This window comes from Petaurus breviceps, unplaced genomic scaffold (genome assembly GCF_028583685.1).
Source record: "Petaurus breviceps papuanus isolate PSGF00001 unplaced genomic scaffold, PetGlider_PUasm1.0 38, whole genome shotgun sequence".
NCBI lineage: Eukaryota > Metazoa > Chordata > Mammalia > Diprotodontia > Petauridae > Petaurus > Petaurus breviceps.
The window spans coordinates 11,837,309-11,844,742 of NW_027186304.1; the positions used below are offsets into that span (position 1 = coordinate 11,837,309).

At 35.4% G+C, this 7,434-nt stretch overlaps 1 pseudogene; it reads right to left on the reverse strand.

Annotated features, from left to right (window-relative positions):
* Positions 1-2,222: 2,222 nt before the first annotated feature.
* On the reverse strand, positions 2,223-3,626 carry LOC138169998 (aminoacyl tRNA synthase complex-interacting multifunctional protein 2 pseudogene; annotated as a pseudogene).
* Positions 3,627-7,434: the final 3,808 nt, after the last annotated feature.

Consider the following 7,434-nt stretch of genomic DNA (forward strand, 5'->3'; position numbering starts at 1 on the left):
AATAGAAAGAATTAGAATAGGTAAAGAAGAAACTAAGTTATCACTCTTGGCCGATGATATGTGGATATGCTTAGAGAATCCTAGAGAATCCAGTAAAATCTTCTTGAAATAATAAACAACTTTAGCAAATTTGCAGGATTTAAGTACTCACTACTTGACAAAAGCTGCTAGGAAAACTAGAAAATACTATGGCAGAAACTTGGCATAGCCCAACATCTCAAAACACATATCAGGATAAGGTCAAAATGGATACATTATTTACACATAAAGGGTGATACCATAAGCAAATTAGGAGAGCAAGGAATAGTTTACTTGTTAGATCTATGTAAAGAGAATAATTTATGACTAAACCAGAGATAGACAACATTATGAAATTCAAAATGGATAATTTTTGTTACATGAAATTAAAAGGTTTTGCACAAACAAAACCAATGCAACAAAAATTAGAAGGGAAACAGAAAGCTGGGAAACAATTTTTACAGTCAGTGTTTCTGATAAAAGTCTTGTTTTTAAAATATATAGAGAACTGAGTAAAATTTATAAGAATAAAAATAATTCCCCAATTGATAGCTGTTCAAAAGATATGTACAGACAGTTTTCAGATAAATAAATTAAAGCTATCTACACTCATATTTTTAAATGCTCTAACTAACTATTGATTAAATAAATGAAAATTGAAACAGCTCTGAGATACTACTTCACATCTATCAGATTGGCTAATATGACAGAAAAGGAAATGATAAGTTTTGGAGAAGTTATAAAAAAATTGGAACACTAATACATTGTTGCTGGAGTTGTGAATTGATCCAACCATTCTGGATAGCAATTTGGAACTATGCCAAATAGGCAATCAAACTGTGCCTACCCTTTAATACAGTAAAACTACTATTAGGTCTGTATCCCAAAGAGATCATATAAACAGAACAGGATCTACATATAGAAAAATATTTATAGAAGCTGTTTTTGTAATGGCAAAGAACTGGAAATGGAGAGCATGCCCATTAATTGGGGAATGGCTATACAAATTGTGGTATGTGAATTTAATGAAATACTATCATTCTATAAGAAATGATGAGCTGGAGGACTTCAGCAAAACCTGATATGTTTTACATGAGCTGATGCTGAGTGAAGTGAGTAGAACAAGGAGAATATATACATAATAACAGCATCATTATGTGATGATTACTTATGCTAGACTTAGCTCTTATCAGCAATTCAATGATCCAAGATAATTCCAAAAGACTCATGATGGAAAATGCTATCCACGTCCAGAGAAAGAACCATGGAATCTGAATGGATATCAAAACATACTATTTTCACTTTTGTTGATTTTCTTATTTTTTGTGTTTTTTCATTTTGTTCTGAATTTTCTTTCACAACATGACCAATGTGGAAATATGTTTAACATGATTGTACATATATATTCTGTATCAGATTGCTGTCTTGAGGAGAGTGGGGGGAGAAAAAAAGGAGTTAGAAAAAGTTGGAACTCAAAATCTTAAAAAATGATTGTTGAAAACTATCTTTACATATAATTGGAAAAAGTAAAACACTATTAATTAAAAAAAAAACAGTTGGAAGGGGAGAGAATCAGGCAATCATACTCCAGTTAAAGGCCCAAACACCCTTAGGACTCAAACATATATTGTTTGGGAAAAAAAGACATCATGATATCAATAAGTGACTGTTCTTTTATTTAAATTATCAGTAAAAAGGAAGGTAATTTCTAAATAGCTAATGACTGAAAGTGAGAAATTTAACCATTAACTACATTATAGCAAGAGCCTGAAAAAGTTTGTTTGAGGTTGGGAATATGTCAGCCAAACAAGTTTTCATTGGCTAACACCTAGACACCCTTAAGAAAGCAGCCTCACTTAACACAACTTCTTCAGGGAGGAGAGAAATATGATTTGCACTTTAAAGGGGGACCAACTCTTGGCACCCAGACAAGAGAAACACCTAAAGAAAATTTATAAAGTCTCTATGAAACAAAAAAAAAAAAGGATTTTCATCAAACTACAGTGACCCCTTTACCACATGTGCTCATTCTAATCAAGGACATTGTATGTGCAAGGGGAGATTATAATGTGCCCTGGTTTAGGGAATGTTTTGTACAACAGTTTTCATCTTAGTATGTCTACATAAGTACATATCCATTTCTAAAAACTAACTCTGACTAGTTAGGTTATTGATAATCACTGGATAGAGTAATTTGGACATAATTTCTTTTTTTTAAGAAGTATTTGTTTTTAATTTTGTTGGATCTATTGAAATACAAATATGTTTTACAAATTTGTGCATGGTTGGGGCCATTCTTTTCTGTACAGGTTTTAATTTTCTTAATCTGTATGTACAGAGCAACATTAAAATCAAAGTTTAAAACCTGTAATATTTTTACTTTAGGTTTCTTTTACTTGTTAACATTAACTAGTTATTAAAAAATTTATATCAGAGGAACCACAAGTTCTACGATTTTATTAGTGTTTGACATCTAGCTGTAAGACATCAATTTTAGTATAAGTGCATTTACCAAGAGGCATGTTTTTAATACCAGTTTTTAGTCACACCACTTTTAAGATGTATTCTAAGAATTTACTTCAGGAGTTTCAGGGCACTGTTAAAAGAGGTCAAGTTTTCACATGATTTCATCCATTTCTGAATATCAGCTGGAACAGATTTAGGGCCACCTGATTGCTGAAGTACACCCCAAGCTACAATGTCTGCCACAATGAGCTCATTTCCCACCAGCCAGAGGGACCTCTGACAAGAGCAGCGCTAACAGAGCAAGATGGCTGCTTTTTCTTTACTGCTTCCTTCTTTCAATTGAAAAAAAAGTCATATCTATCCAATGATCTATAAGTGTTAGACTAACAGCATCATGTGTCTGGCCAAGCAGTGAGAACAAAAACTGAGCAGTGGTCCCTTCTCCTTCGATAGGACACGTTGTTTGAATACTGAACTTCATCTGGGGCTTTGGCACATCCTTCCAAATTAAAGTAAAGCCCAACTGATACTCATGACGTGACTGTTCCTTAGATTGTTCTCCAAAATACTTCAAAGATGTTCAGGAACATTCTTTACAGATGGATGCACGTGAACAGTTGATAATATCTTGTAGTGTTCACAAAGGAAGCTGTGTAGCACCAACAAGGAGAGTGGAGGCAGAGCTGGGTTTGCATTGATCACGATATCTTTCAATGTTCCATTGTGCTTTCCAATCATTGAATCTAAGTCTACTGTACTTGTAGTTAGAGTAGTGCATTCTTTAGTTTGGATCATGTTGGTCACATCAAAGTCTGCATCTGGTGTTTGCATCATCTTGGAGAGCCCATCAACAGCAGCCTTCAATTCATAAAAACGTTTTAAGATCTCTTCCTGGCGGGATTCAAAAGCCTGAAGAGATGGGTCAGCTTCTTCCTGCACGTGCCTGCTGGGCCCTCGGGGAAGGCCGAGCTTCGGTTCTTGGCGTGTATATTGGGGACCAGATACATGCATGTGGAGAGCTCTATGCACAGGGATCCACTCACCCAGTGATACGGCTTTACCTGGTACATGGGTATCACGGAAGGAAAGTGAGGTAGAGTGAGAGCAAAATACACACGGGTGTGAAGGCAAAACTAGCAAGACAACCCTGAGAGTGAAAGGAACAAATGCTTGAACATCATTTCTTGAAATCCAATATCATCAAGCTTATCCCTAGAATCCAAGGCACAGAAATAGTATCCGCATTCAGAGTATCTGGACTACCAGTTATAATAAAAGGTACAGGAATGAGTCCAGAAGTTAATATTACACATGTGGGGAATAAAGAGACTAGAGTTCTCTGAACAGGAGGATTTTCTTACTCTCCCAAGATTACATAACTTTTCTGTTTTCATGAATGTTGAATTTTGAACTATTCCTCAAGGATTTTTGATAAAAGTATAGAATATTTGTGGAAGTTTGTTTAAAAACAAAACAAAACAAAAATCTATTAGCTAAAGACTATGAAAATAATTTATTTTTGTTCAGTTGTTTTTAAATACAAATATCAGTCCCAATATATGCTACTAAATCCTATAAAACCTGTTTTTCTTGACCTATGTTTTGATTAGTATAAGCAACTCTCAGTGAAAAAACTTGCTATCAATGTAGTTGTTACATTGTGTATGTTATCCTTTTTTAAAAACTTTTTGTAGGGGCAATTGGGGTTAAGTGACTTGCCCAAAGGTCTCACAGCTAGTAAGCATTAAGTGTCCTAATCCATATTTGAACTCAGGTCCTCCTGACTCCAGGGTTGGTGCTCTATTCACTGCATCACCTAGTCACCCCTTGTGTATGTTATCTTAAAGACTTGCCTGTAGCTTTTCTAGGTTAAGCTATTTGCTAATGGTTACACATTAAGTATGTGTCAAAGGCAAGACTTGAGCCTGATTCCAAAGTCTGCTTTTGATCCATTATACTCTCTTGTCTGTTGTCCTAAAATGCTTCAATATTTCCCTCATTTAAATTTGAGATAAGCTGTGTGCATATGAATAGGTAATGTGTTATTTTCTTTGGACTATTTATCATAGATGTTATACCAATGACATAATGAAAAATCCACCAATATACCACTACCGTCACGCTTTAGTGGGTATGTTGTGATGGCCTTATCAAAGTCCCTCTTTCTCCTTTATGTGATGTTAATACTTAAAATATCACCGGAGCATTGTTATCATCATGAATTCCTTTGATAGTCTGCTGAAGTTTACGGTTTAATTCTCAGACCAATATTTTTACATGTATGAAATGAAAAATAAATGATTACAAATGAAATCAATTATATTTAAGTATGGTTATTGACCTAATAAGAAAGAACAGACTTCAGATTAAGAATCCATATTTTAGATCAACCATTGTCATATTACCAAAGTATTTGGGGTGGGAGCCATTTTCTTGGTACTTTTCTAGAATAATCTCATTAATTCGAGGAAGAAATATGAGGAAAAGGTAATTTCTAACTATTATTCATATTGGTTGAATGATTTCTTAATCTCTGAGCAATAATTAATATATTATCTGGTGTCTTCAAAAGAATACTATGAATGGAATTGTAAAAATGAGTAAGAGGTAACTTACATAAATTGCAAATACAGAGGCATGTATTCACTGATTCTGTGAAATAACATTCAGAATACCCCAAATCCAGTCATAAGTGTCATTACCTCTGCCAAGAAAGCTTTAATTCCTCAGTTAAAAATAAAGATATTCATGTTTTTCTATGACCATTAATCTTAGTGCAGTTATGTATAATCAGACATCCTCAAGCTATGTCTAAACCAGCATTTGTGTATTAAAATATCTTAATATCACTATTGGAATCAGATTTGCTATCACAAGAGACAGCTCAGTGACTGACCAATAGCTAGTCTGTGGATTTGTAAAGCCAATCACCAGCTTTCTGAAAGAATTCTACTGTGAACAGCTTTGAAGGTTCTGATTACACAGGACAGTGAACACTGTATTTGTTCCATAACAAATCAGAGCAAAATATTCACAGTAAATCAAGGTACAGCCTTCAAAACATTATAATTTATCACAGAAAATCAAAATATAGCATTCACAACAACTTATCACAGAAAGTGGCCACACAGTTTTCACCACAGTGGTCACAAAGTTTTGAACAAAGAACAATCATTTAGTAACTCAATCATTCAATCATCCTTAAGGAGGTTTGATTCTTTAAGGGACACAAAGTACAATAAAGGTTCTCCACTTGTGGGGCACACTTTATCATTCACTATTCAATCATCAGAAAATACACAAGCCCTCCACACCTAGGTAACAAGCAAATTACAATTTCTCAGTCATTACACAGTATCTAAGTAGAGTCTTCTTTCAGCTTGACTCACAATGTTCTCTCAGATGTCCTGGATCCCCTTCCATTATCCTGGATCCTACCTGGATTCAGCAAACTTTCACCTGGTTTCAAAGGCAGACAATTCCTAGGTCCTAGTCCAACTCTCCAAACACTTCCTATTCCACACTGAAACTCACAGCATCCAGTTCACCTTAAATCCTTCATAGTCTCTGTTCCTGGGAAGTCAAGGCTTAGCAAAGTCACAAACAGATTCATGCAAAGTACCAGCATCACAGTTATGCTTCCTCAGTCTGCGACAGCTCTGGCTGGCCCTCGACTCAGCAGAAGTTTCATCTGGTTCCCAGTATCAAAATCATTTCATCAAGGTTCCCCAAATCAAAATAATTCTCTCAATCCTGGGGGGCTTTTCCTCTTTAGCCTCCCTGGGATGGCAGCAGCTTCTGCCTCCAAGAAAATCTGACTCTCTCTCTCTCTCTGGGACTTTTCCATATATAAAGTATTGCTCCTCCCTTTTCAGTCCCTTCCTGTTAAGTTAGGGACAGGAGTTCACATCCCCTCTTTCTTCAACACAGAACTTCAAATTTAATTACCATTACAGGATTCAGGGGAACCTGAGTGAAATTCTGCCTCTATTACTTATACAAAGTTCATGTAATATAGGTAAAGTCTTCTAACTCACCTGGGTCTCAGTTTCTCTATCTAAGAAAATGAGATTGTTGAACCAAATGATCTCTGTGGTTTCTTGCAACTCTATATTCTATTGCCCAATAAGAAACCATAAGAATCCTTTTCAGTAGTGCCTATGGCTCAATTTTAGGGCAAGCAAATATTTCTCTATTCAGTTATTAGGAATTATGATCAACCTCCTCACTGCAGGGAATCAATTAATCAAATAGCATATGGACCAACCCTTTATCAATTTAAAAGGACTATGAAACTATAGGACATCAGATTAAAAAAAAGATGCCTCCAAAAAAGAAACATCTTGTGATTTGTTGAGAAATCAAGTCATACCTCTTGGGCTACATATAAGATCTGTAAGTAGATGGAACAATGAATTTAATTAATGAAGTGGTAAACTAGAGAGTTGAAGTCAAGGTCCTGAGACAGGAATTACCCTTGGAGGACCAACAGGAGAGAATTTCTGCCCCATTACTTCCCCAAACATCATGGCCATGTTATTGGAGAAACTGAATAAGTAGAAGGATAAATATCCTGAAAAAGAGTAGAGACATACTAAGGCCAAAAATCAGGAAACATAGACACAGGAATGGAAACACCCAAGGGAGGAAAGGACTCCCATTACCAGCCAGCTAGGAGAAGCAGTGTATAGAATGTTGGACCTGGTGTAGACTTGAGTCAAATTTTTGCAGTAAGACTTGAATCAAATTTTGTTTCTGATTCTTTCTTGTGTGATCCTGAGTAAATCACTAAAACTCTGCCTCAGTTACTCAATTGTAAAATGGGACTTATATACCACCTACCTCACAGGGTTATTGTGAGAATCAAATAAGATCATATTTGTAAATGCTAAGCACATTACATGGCACATATTAGGTGCTATATAAATGCTTTATTCCCTTCCCTTCCCC